At 48.8% G+C, this 12,661-nt stretch overlaps 2 pseudogenes; both read right to left on the bottom strand.

The window, feature by feature from the left end:
- Positions 1-564: 564 nt before the first annotated feature.
- LOC109743827 (uncharacterized) lies at positions 565-3,417 on the bottom strand (annotated as a pseudogene).
- A 5,239-nt stretch (positions 3,418-8,656) lies between these two features.
- On the bottom strand, positions 8,657-11,363 carry LOC109743828 (uncharacterized; annotated as a pseudogene).
- Positions 11,364-12,661: the final 1,298 nt, after the last annotated feature.

The raw sequence follows: 12,661 nt of genomic DNA, 5'->3' as shown, positions 1-12,661 counted from the left end.
GGACGAAGAAATTTATATGCATACCCGAGATTGAAACTTGTACGAAGTTGTATATGGTCATCCATCCTAATTATGTATGGAAACTTGTTCGAAGTTGTATATGGTCACCCGAGATTGAATATATATTATATATTCCTCTTGAATTCTTCTTGTTTGAAATTTCATATGCATGTATATAGTAGCGTAAAATATGTGTACTGAAACTTTATCAAAATTAAAATAAAACACAAAATATAATATAAAAGAAATAAAACACTCCAAACTAAAAAGAAACCAGGTTTAGGGGGGCTAAAACCCAAAACCTGCGGAGGAGCCCTTTAGTCCCGGTTGGCCACGAGAACCGGGACTAAAGGTCCTCCGCCCCGACGGACCACAGGCGCCCACGTGGACGGGCCTTTAGTCCCGGTCAGCCACAAGAACCGGGACTAAAGCCTTTAGTCACGGTCCGTAAGAGACGCGACTAAAGGGGGGGTCTTTAGTCGCGCATATTTAGTCCCGGTTGCACAGCCGGGACTAAAGGCTGTTGCGAACCGGGACTAAAGGGCTTTTTTCTACCAGTGTCAATTAGTGGTGGTACCAAACGCACGGCGAGGTGTCCGAGGGGGGTGACCATGGCAGGCAACGCTCGATCGCACTGGGGATTGAGTAACACCACCCGCCGGTGTCGGCACAGGGATACTCGTTCTGCTGGAGGACACTGTGCGGACCACCAAGGTAGACGTCGTCGAGGAAGTAGATGTAGCCCGGGCTGCCAGCGTGTCCCGTGTCAAAGGCGTTGGAGCAGGCCCGGCCGTCGAAGAGCACCTCCTCGGCCATCTGGTAGACGCGCCAGGACTAGGAAGCCGGCCGGCCCTCCTGTTGCTTCTGTAGCCTGAAGAGCTGGAACCGCGACGTGTGGCCTCTCAATGGCGAGATGAATCTCCTCACCATCAGCAGATCGGCGCCAGAGGCGGAGGGCTGGAGGTAGTTGGATAAATCCCCCCGTGTGCCATATTCGTCTGGGGAGCACGACAGATCTCGTGGGCAAGATGTACAATGGTATGCGTAGATGTCGAAAGTTCGCCTTGTCGTAGTAGAGGTCATCATCTGAGTCGACGCCCAGAACCATCGTGGTAGTAAGTCAGGTCTTGGGCGTTGGGCGGGGCCGTCATCTCTGCCGGCAGCGACGTCCAACACTCCATGCCCGTGCGGCAGAAGGCCATGTTTGTCTTGTTGGACGTTATGGCAGCGACCACACAGGCACCAGAAGATGGGGCAGCGGACATGGCGGCTGCGCAAATCATCATGGTGCACCTGATGTCGTCCGAGTTGATGAGGATGCACACGCCATCCTGGAGGGTGATGCGCTCGCCGGTGCGGAGGTTGAGCATGGCATGACCGCGCTAGTGATGGGATGATACCACGACCCACCCTCCCAGAGCGGAGCAACATAAACAGGCCCCGCAGCCTCGTCAGGGAGGGCCGAGCGCGGATCAGCGGAGCCGCCGAATATCCTATAGCTGTCGGTCCGGGCAGTGAAGGGCTTGAGGTGCCATGGCAGAGGGGACAGGTTCTGCAAGGCTACCTGGCGCCAGTGCTTGCTGATGACGGACGCCTGCACTCGATCTGTGATGCACGACAGCAGGAGGAAGATATGGCCGAGGAGATCTCGGTGGAGGCTGGATGGAGATCTTATGCCATGACAAGCCGGTCTGCCCTCGCTGCATGTCCTACTCAAGCGGTGGCTGAGCTGCAAGCCAAAGGGCGAGGTCCATAGACCGGTGGGTGCTCCGGTGAATGAGTTCGTGATGGAGCTGCGCTACCGCCGGTGCCAGGCTTCCAGGCTCCCTTGCTGCACGGTGAAGACAGCCTCCCTCCCCTGCCATTGAAGCACCTACCTGCTCTGCTCTTTGTCATCCACTCCTGCTCGTCATTCAGTTGTCCATCGATCAGCCAGCCTACCTAGGACTCTATATCTGCATATCTTTCACATTTTTGTTGGACCATGCAAAGGGAGAAGGGGCGAAAAAAGAGGTTAGCTTAGCCGTAGACCTACTAGACAAAGAATCTGAAAAGTTTATGTAGGCATTTTTGGTTTATAGTTCCTCTGTTTCTTTCTTGTGGTAATTTTATTTCTTTACCCACTGTGCAAGGATGTGCAGTAGCCGTGATTTGTTCAAAAGATATTCTAGGTGAGATGCCTTCGGTTTGTTCCATGGTGGTGTCTAGTGGTTTTGGCAGGTAATGGTCTATGCCAGTGCGTGGCCGTCAAAGCTGCACACTAAGCGAGCTGAACAGCTGGCTCCACACTCCACAGGTCATTCTGATGGTCTCTTCTCCATATATGCCTTAGTCGACGATACTTTCTGAAGTCTCATTCAATTCAGGAAAGTGCAACATTAGTTCAGTCAAAGTGCAACTTACACTTTTTTATTTAGTTACATTTTTAAAGAAAAGTGCAGACTACACTTATTTAGTAAACTAAAATTGATTGGTTCTTAAGAAAAGCTCAAATCTACTTTGAATCAACAAAAGAACATGACGACAGATTTGTGCGCTTCTCGCTTGGGCCATCTGGGCAGATAGTGCCGCCAAGGTCCTACAATTGTTGTGTTTTGGACTGCAGTGTGCTGGTGTTTGCATGATGGTCATGCGTTGGCCAAGGGCGCGCAGGTGGTTGTTGTCTAGTGCATGCGCAGCGGTTGCACGTATAGGCCTTTCTCGGCACCCGCAATGTTTATCTTTGATGGGGTAAGGGTGCATCGATGTCTTCTAGTCCGCATCAAACATGGTGGTGCCCGTCTCAACTCATGAAAAGGACGTTGGGGTAGTGGCCCCTGGGTCATGGCGGATGATGTATGCTAGTTCGCGCAGGTGTAAATTGGCAGTGGCTAGACCGCACAACGATATGGGTGACCGCTTTGCAAAGGCTACTTCCGGGAGGCCTGCGCCTTCGTCCAGTGCGGCCACATATGTGAGTTCACTCTCTCTATGCTGCTCCCGCTGCCTCCACGGTTTTGTTTTGTCCTCCCTTTTGTGCCTGACAGAACACACTTCCCGTGGTCTTCCTGTGCTGCTGCGCACCGCCATCCTTGGTTTTGGTGTCCTCTATTCTCGTCTGGCGTCCCGTCTATCTCTTGGTCGGTGGTGTCCAGATCCAAGAACAGTCGTCGTTGTTCTCTTGCGAATTCCCAAGCCTATTGATTGCGTGTGAATTCGTCCAATTCCAAATATCCATAACTTTCATCCTCCGAACTACTTTGAACCAGGACATGCCCATCGGCCACTGGAAAAGGTGGTGGCGTTGTGAACATGCACTTGTTATGCATTGGGAAAGAGGGTGCTATTAGCCAACACCGGTTTCCTTGTGAGACGAAGTAGCATGGGCCAACTTACTTGCAGAGCTTGGTCGGCGTCAGCGTCCACATCCACTACCATGAGCAGGACCACAACCACGACCGCGTTTTCCTCCCGTGGCCACTTCTTCTTGAGAATAGTCCCTAAGATCTGGGTAGGTGGGACTGGGACGACACTATCATCATCGCTAATGTCGATTACTTCAAGCACATTGGCTTTCTGTTCTTGAACGAAATCTCCTCTCCACGAATCGATGTTGGCTGAGGAGATGGACTATATTTGTAAGAAATCCTCGGAGTTGGAGAAGCACTAGTCGGGATCGATTGCAGCAAGATAATTTCGTTGTTGTTAATAAAAACAAAGGCAACTCATTTTGTCTTCTTGAAAGGAAAATCCTTATCCTCGAAGAACACCTTCTTCATGATCCACTATTCTTCATGCGGTACCGGGGGAGCTGCGTCATGGAACAAAGTGACGATCCCTAGATCAATGTCCTCGATAGATGTTGTCTGTCTTTGCGTCTCGTGGATCTCGGAAAGCACGGCTTGTTCCATGATTCTCCACCAGCATGATTCCAGCTTGCGGCAAGCCTTTTGATGTGTTTCTGCTCCGGTAGCCACTTGCACCGGAGCTACTCCAAACAAACCCCGTGCCGCAGCCCGAGCGAGGCCGTTGTTGGACGTGAACGCATGTGAACAACGAAGAGCCAGACACCACGCACGAATTTCTGAATGAATTCCTCTTCCTCGACCAAGTGAATGTCCGGGATATCGAGCTCCGACGATGAGAGGCCCACTTGGGGATTGGAGCCGGGTCGGGCCCTTACAAAGGCATCCACTGAGTAGCATATGTGCAGGGCGCGCCCGTAGAGGTGGCCATGCAACAACTTAGTGAAAGTGCAACTTACACTTTTTTTGTTCAGTTACAATTTTCTTGAAAAGTGCAGGTCACACTTTTTCAATAAACTAAATTTGAATTAATCTAAACCGATTGATGCTTAAGAAAAACTTAATCTACTTAGAATCAACGAGTAAATCTACTGCTTCTTCTAAAATCATGAGTTTGGTGAATCCAGACGATCCCGGCCATTCAACCATCTACATCCAACATCCAACGTTGCTCCAATGATGTATCTATCACACCACCATAATTTGGAAACAACATTGATTGCATTAATTGCAATTATTCTTAGAAATCAATGAAAAATCATTAATTGCAATTAATTGTAGAAATACCGGTAATTGCAACAATTATATTCGTAGAAACATTCTCTGATTGCTTCCCAAGATACTATCAAATTGGACCAGTGTTGCACATGGTGATTGGGGCTCACATTTTAGTTGTGTAGTGCGCGGGCAACGACTGCACGTGGAGGCCCACGTTTACAGTGGCAACATCCATCATTGATCGTGCAAGGGCCCACCAAAGGCTTCCAGTTGACATCAAACATCGCGGTGCCCGTCTCTGCTCACGAATAGGATGCTAAGGTAGCAGCCCCTAGGTATGGCGGATGTTGCCGGTCAATTCACACATGATGCTTTTTTCTTTTGATCTTTTCATCTGAAAGGGGCGATGAAGGCGCAAGGATTTTTTTATTACTTTTTGAAAGCGTTGCCGCAAAAAAAGTTGAAATTGCAACTAGACCCTAAATGTATTTTACTGTTGATTACGGTATAATTATTGGGATTAATGTTAGTTCTCCAGGTTATCTTAAGACATTGGTCTCTTGCTGAAACAATATTGAGATGGTTGACCCCCCCCCCCCCCCCACCACCACCACACACACACCATTTCAAAAAGGGAAATGTTGTTAGTTTTTCTAAGGCCCAAAGGTGTTTTTGATTTTATTTGAATCATAGTAAAGTCACAATATAAAGAGGCGCCTTTTCATGAGGATCTGAGTGCGACTGCCTTGCTTGATAGGGAGGAGCGAGATTATCTTTCGGGAGCATGTCGTCCGAGTGGTTGGGGGGGGGGGGGGGGGGTGTTGTGGATGACGTCGAGATCGCGTCAGTCTTCACCCTCTCCGCCTCCGTGGTGTTCAACCGCTGCCGCCGGCACCGGAGCTGGTTAGCCCTTAACCTCGATTGCGGCTGATTTCCTCTTCCTTGTAGACGTACTCCTACTACTACTGCCGGCATCCATCTCGTTTTGCAGAGATCGGCCACTAGTCTGTGAGGAGAATTTGGTTTGGAGCTCAGGATCAAAGCAGAACCGGGGGCTAGGGAGATGCGGAGCGGCTGAAGCATGGTCACTTTTGAGGAGAGAGTGTTTTGCTGCTGGTTTACGACGACAGACGAACCGTATAGCCTATACATAGGAACTGTCGGATGTGAGGTGACATGTGTGCGATTATAAATTTGGTTCTTACAAATCTCTGTATGATACTTGCATGCCTGCCTGTATTATAACCATCTTCGTGTATGCAGTTTGCCGGGAGTGTATTATGAAGAAAATAGATGAAGAGGAGATTGTATCCTGCCCAGTATGTGACGTTGCTCTTGGGATCACTCCTGAAGAGAAACTCAGGTAAGTAATTGTTAAAATACCAAGGTTATCTGTTGTACAATATTGTTTTTCCAACTGGTCAGTTCTCTTTTTTCTTTAAATCCATGATAAAAGACATGTACCTTGTTTTTCGAAATAGTTAAAAAAAAAGAGTATCATCCATAGTGCCTGTTGCTTGCATTAGTAGGCCCATAACCCATTTATCTTCCTGGCCCAACCAATTTGGCTCAAAATGGAACCGCGTGCTTCCTCCATGGCTCTAACTGTAGCATCGTCCAGTCGGCCTCGATGTCATCGATCGTCGGCGCCTACGCCAGCACGGTCTCGTCGGACGACTACACCGCAGAAAGGCTGGTAAAGCTTCGCCCTCGTCCCCATCTCAGGCATCCAGCCATGCAGGATCCACCGCCGACGGGAAACCCCAAAACAGTACGCCTCCTGTTTCCCTTCCTATCTCTCGATCATAGATACACTTTCTTTAGTTTTCGAACACTGTTAGATCTGTTGGAAGGGGGTAACTGATGTTAGTCTCAGTTTAGGAGCAACTTATTCACTCATAGATAGGTCTAATTCTGCTGCAAGCTAGGAAGATCGAGTAAGCTAGCAACTGAAAAAAAAAAGTTTATTCACTCATAGATAGGTCTAATTCTGCAGCAAGCTAGGAAGATCGAGTAAGCTAGCCATTGAATCCAACTGTTTTTCGTCGCACTATGTGTGGATTTGAAGTTGATTTTCCAGGCAAAGTTTGGTGAGATGACCTAAACGAATCGGGTGCATCCCACTGTATGAGCTTCTTCTGCTAATACCCCACTTGTTTTCTGTACTCTTACCATGACTGTCATGTATCCTAGTTGTCTGCAAACAAAAGGAATCTAGCGTTAATAACATGTGAGCCTCAACAAGTCGTGCTGCCACCCTATTTAGGCCTTCTTATCACTAATAGTACTTATAGTGGATGTCAAAGCAGATATTGCTATTGGAGGCCGAACTCCATGGAGGCCTCCAAATGTAAAATTCAAAACTAATGAAAATTCATATTTTTACTGTTCAAAAAATTCTGAAAAAATATAGACATACATGAAAGTATAATGCACAAATGTGTAAATTTTCAAGACGAAATACGTTGAAATGAGGGCTGTGCAATAGAAAAAACAAATCTAGGGCTTTTTAACACATGATACTGGTCATCCTCCCAGACCATGAATTTGTCTTTTTTGTACGGATTGCATTTAAAGTTATTTCATCATAAAATTTACACATACACCTCACATCCTTGTTTGAATTTTGATTTTTTCCAAAATTGGCCTCCATGGAGGCCGATATCCAAAACGCCATACTCATGCCAAATGCCATTTTAGGGTTTTACAGATACTAAAGCAAGTAAGTATACCTGATTGAAAGCCCTCTATTCATGTGTAACAATAGAACAACCTTTATAGTTCCCTGGCTGCCTCAAAATGGCTCATGCTACAAGTCCTCCCGCTTGTTTTATCTCAGTAATAATTGGGCCGACACAAAATTTTGTGGCCCCTCAACCTCCCATTGCACGTGCTAGAGAGTCATTGGATGAGTTGGCAGATGGCCTCAGTGACCACATACCAAAGCCCCACATCAAAGTTGAAGCGGTTTCCGCCAACAGTTTTAGTACTGCATCCGACTGACAGGCGACGGACCACACCGCACACTCCCATGCTCCTGTGGTTGTCTCTTTAGGTTTTACCTTCACCAATGCTACGCTGCTGACAATGGCCTCCAACTCCGATGACGTCCAGCTGCAGCTTAAGAACTTGGCAGTAGGGATGTGTAGACTGTAGAGCAAAAACTGGTCAAAATGAAGACAACAATCCGTATAGAACTATTGTGAAGGATATATGCAATTCCGAGCAAACATGTCAACACATATGTAGCTTGACCTTAATTAGTTCGACCTTAAAGTGATAGGAGTTCATATACATTTCCATTGTGTTATTGCATTTTAAAAATTGTACCTTTCAGTAAAATATGTTGTTCACACACACCATTTATTAATAGCTGCAGAAACAATTAGTTTATTTGGACCATTATATAACTGAAAGTGCACTTCACAATTTTGTGAAGAATAAGAGTATACTTACGACCCTTATATAGCAGAAAAGTGCAGTTAACATTTTTGAGAAGAATAAGAGTACATGTATCTCTGTACGCATCTGAATAAAAAATAGTTCCTTCTCGTTATTAGTGAGAGTATACTAGCTTAAAATTACACTTCTGTGGATTCTACTACTGTATAAATCTTGCATAAGTTGTAACAGCTATCTGAGCTCTTCGTGCCGACTGCCTGCTAGTACATTGTTATCTTGTCTAATAACACTGTCTCAAACACACACGCTTGCTAAAAAAAAGTATATACATTTTTGTTTTGTGAAGCAAAAGGTTAGAATTCCAGCCACCTTTATTCTTCTTTTTTTCATGCGATCTCGACTCAGGTACTCCGTCCCTCAACTATATGTGCCGCTAGCTAACATGATTGCTTGTTTCCTTGTTTGAAGGCTGATACAAGTATCCATGCTACCTGGAATAATTTGTTTCCAACTAAGGGCTGATACAAGTATCCATATAGATGAAATGAGTTCGAAAACAGACTTCAAATTTAGCGCACATACAGCAAACTGGATATGGAACTTTCAGGTTCACATATTACAACAACAACCAAATCAAAGAGTACAACAGAAAAGAAACACTGACGAGGAGATAACACAAACAACAAAGACTCTAATTAAACTGATAGATATCTGTATGATGCCTCAAACTGAACCTGCTGGGTATAGCTCAATTAGTGGTGGTACCAAACGCACGGCGAGGTGTCCGAAGGGGGAGACCATGGCAGACAACGCTCGATTTCACTGGGGATTGAGTAACGCCACCCGCCGGCGTCGGCGCAGGGATACTCGTTATGCTGGAGGATACTGTGCGGACCACCAGGGTAGACGTCGTCGAGGAAGTAGATGTAGCCCGGGCTGCTAGCGTGTCCCATGTCGGAGGCCTTTGAGCAGGCCCGGCCGTCAAAGAGCACCTGCCCGACCAGCTGGTAGACGCGCCAGCACCAGGAAACCGGCCGGCCCTCCTGTTGCTTATGTAGCCTGAAGAGTTGGAACCGCGACGTGCGGCCTCTCAACGGCGAGATGAATCTCCTCACCATCAGCAGATCGGCGCCAGAGGCGGAGGGCAGGAGGTAGTGGGATACGATCCATCCGTGTGCCATGTTCGTCCGGGGAGCACAGATCTTGTAGGCAAGATGTACAATGGTAAGCATAGATGTCGAAAGTTCGGCCTTGTAGCACTAGAGGTCATGATCTGAGTCGACGGCCTAGAACCATCCGTGGTGGTAAGTCAGGTCTTGGGTGTTGGGCGGGCCCGTCATCTCTGCCGGCAGCGACGTCCAGCACTCCATGCCCCGGCGGCAGAAGGCCATGTTTGTCTGGTTGGACGTTATGGCAGCGACTACGCAAGCACCAGAAGATGGGGCAGCGGACATGGCGGCTGCGCAAATCATCATAGGGCACCTGATGTCGTCGGAGTTGATGGGGATGCACACGCCATCTGGGAGGGCGATGCGCTAGCTGGTACGGAGGTTGATCATGGCATTACCGCGCCAGTGATGGGATGATACCACGACCCACCCTCCCGGAGCGGAGCAACAGAAACAGGCCCCACGACCTCGTCAGAGAGGGCCGAGCGCAGATCAACGGAGCTGCCGAAGATCCTGTAGCTGTTGGTTCGGGCGGTGGAGGGCTTGAGGAGCCATGGCAGCGGGGACAGGTTCTGCAAGGCTACCCGGCGCCAGTGCTTGCTGATGGCGGACGCCTGGACTCGATCTGCGATGCACGATAGCAGGAGGAAGATATGGCCGAGGAGATCTCGGTGGAGGCTGGATGGAGATCTTATGCCATGACGAGCCGGTCTGCCCTTATGAAGATGGATAGAATCACGAGAGGATTGACAAGGAAGAGCTTGAGAAGCCCTTATGAAGTTTAGTCGTGGCAGGCACGAAGAAATCAGAAAAATCAAATTCTTCTCTCAAGGAAAGGTTCAAAAACTGATACTACTACGGAGGATAGTCCAAGGGAAAGCCTAGAAGCAGACTCGCATGAGCGAATAACTACCCAAGTCTGGTTTTCATTAGTCACTTCGTCGAACCAGTAAGACCTCTTGCAGCATATTCAGTATTTATGCTGATTCCGATAGATCGTGTCTTTTGCTTCCTCACATCGAAATGAGAACTGTTTTGCAGGGTAGAACCTAAATTTCCTCCTTAGCTGTAAAAGAATTTCTACTGGATTAAGTGAGATCGCCTTTAGTCTTGAAGTTTCTTGTCAACAATGATAGAGGCCTCTCAACCACGTGAAACATGTGGTAAGCAGTCTGAAAAATTCAAAAAAAAAAAAACTTGAGCTAGCAAGTGAAGATAAGGTGAGTCTTCTAGATGTCATTGTACTTCCATTTTAAATTGTTGTCACTCCACAAACCCTACTCAAGTCTGTGCCCTCCTATCAAGGAGCTTGCTTCCAAGCATTACATTATCGATAAATCTAGAGTTTGCTACTTTTTTGAAGGGGCCGGTCCCCACCAATTTCCATTAAAAGGAACTACCGTGCTGCATTTGTAGATTTGGTTGGTGACATAGTAGGATTTATTTGCACCATTTTTCTATTGCAAACCTCCCAAAGAATACATCACTAAATCATATCTCTTCCTGTTACCGAGCGTGCTGAGAAAGTATGCGAGCCTGCTCTTTTGTCTGAAAACTTGTGTATACACTTGTGCGAATGCAGGTGGAGATCCTATGCCATGGCGACCCGATCTGCCCACACTGCACGGCCTACTCAAGCGGTGGCTGAGCTGCAAGCCGAAGGACGAGGTCCAGAGGCCGGTGGGTGCTCCGGCGAATGAGCTCATGATGGAGCTGCGCTACCGCCAGAGCCAGGCATCCATGTTATGTTAAACCTGACAGACCTGAAGATGTCTATTTAGTTTCAGTTTAAACTTATGTAATAAAGTCAGAAACGTGCTTTGAGTTCACGTTGTGGCTTGGTCCTGGTCATAGGATAGTTTTCAGTTAGTTTGTTTCCTGTAAACGTGCGAGGACTTGGCCACGATTGCCACCGTGGGATGGCGCGGATGAAGTGCATCGTGGGCATGGTTTTCGGATGTACTGTTGCTTATCTGAATAAAAGTGAAACAGAAAAGACGTCGCAGTGTGCGCGTCGCCAAATGACTCTGTCTCCTCTCTGAACTTTCGTTCGGTTCGTCCGTGTTTCTTCAGAGAAGAGTCTGAATCCACCTCGCGTGCGTGTGTGTGTTCTGGGATTTCCTCTGACATTTGGCACCAGAGCCAGGTTTCACGGAGGCGGAGCATGGCGGCGGAGATTGGAGTTGTGGCGGCGGTGATCGGCGATGAGTACTTCGCCGAAGAAGGACGACACCAGCGGAGGCGGTGAAAAGTACACGCCGCCCCCGAAGAGAGCCGGCGACGAAGGCATGGCGGTCGTGCAGCGCACGCCGGCGAGGTCTGGTGGTGTCCCGATCCAGTATCCCATGCTCACGGACTCTAACTATGGTCTGTGGGCGATGAAGATGAAGGTGCTCCTCCGTCCGTTCGGTGTGTGGCCGGCGTTGGAGGGCACGGCCGAATTCGATCAGGTCAAGGACGATGAGGCGTTCGCTGCTCTGTCACAGTCCGTACCCGACCCGGTGATGATGGCTGTGGGCGACTGTCAGACGGCCCACGAAGCCTGGGAAGCGATCCGGCACATGCGCGTCGGCGAGGATCGCGTCAAGAAGGCGCGGATCAAGCAGCTCAAGAGGCAGTTGGATCGGATGGAAATGGGCGAAGGCGAGTCCGTATCGGCGTTTGCGCAGAAGATGATGACTCTTGTCGGGGAGATCCGGTCCCTCGGCGAGAAGATCACCGATGAGACGGTGGTCGAAACCCTGTTCAATGCCGTTCCTGCGCGGTTCGGCGACATCATCAACACCATCGAGCAGTGGGGCGATCTCTCGACGATGTCCGTGGCTGAGGCTGTCGGACGTCTGGCTGCCTTCGAGGAAAATCAGAGAGGCCGGCGTCGTCAGTCTGGCAGCAAGGACGATCAGCTCATGCTCATGACTCAGGCTCTGGAACAGTTGATGAAGGGTAAGAAAAGCGCACCAGGTGCAAGCAGCAGTGGTGGCGGACGCGGCCGTGGTGGCGGACGCGGCCGTGGTGGCGGCCGCGGCCGTGGCCGTGGGCGTGGTGACCGCGCCGACGGTGGGCAGGCTGGACGCGGCGAGAGCAGTGACCGCGGCAAGCAGAAAAAACACCGCAAGTTTGACATAACCAAGGTGAGATGTTTCAATTGCAATGAAACAGGGCATTTCAGGTCTGATTGCCCGGAGCCCAAGAAGGAGAATGCAAACTTTGCTCAAGCAGAGGATGAAGATGACCCCGGGCTTCTCATGATGGAAGTTTGTGAGCTCACAATGTCTGAACCAGAACCGACACAACAGGTGTTCCTCAATGAGGAGAAAGTGGTGCCCAAGCTCACAGGGAGCCAGGACACATCCTGGTACCTAGACACAGGAGCCAGCAATCACATGACAGGTAATTCAGAGAAGTTTGTTGAGTTGGATCAGTCAGTGCGTGGAAAAGTGCGCTTTGGGGATGGCTCTGCAGTGGAAATAGTTGGACGTGGTGCAGTGCTGATGAAGTGCCTGACAGGGGAGCATCGCATACTGTCAGATGTTTACTTCATACCCAGACTGAAGAACAACATCATTAGCCTTGGTCAGTTAGATGAGA

This window comes from Aegilops tauschii, chromosome 5, assembly GCF_002575655.3.
Source record: "Aegilops tauschii subsp. strangulata cultivar AL8/78 chromosome 5, Aet v6.0, whole genome shotgun sequence".
Taxonomy (NCBI): domain Eukaryota; kingdom Viridiplantae; phylum Streptophyta; class Magnoliopsida; order Poales; family Poaceae; genus Aegilops; species Aegilops tauschii.
This window is presented reverse-complemented; position numbering and strand designations above follow the sequence as displayed.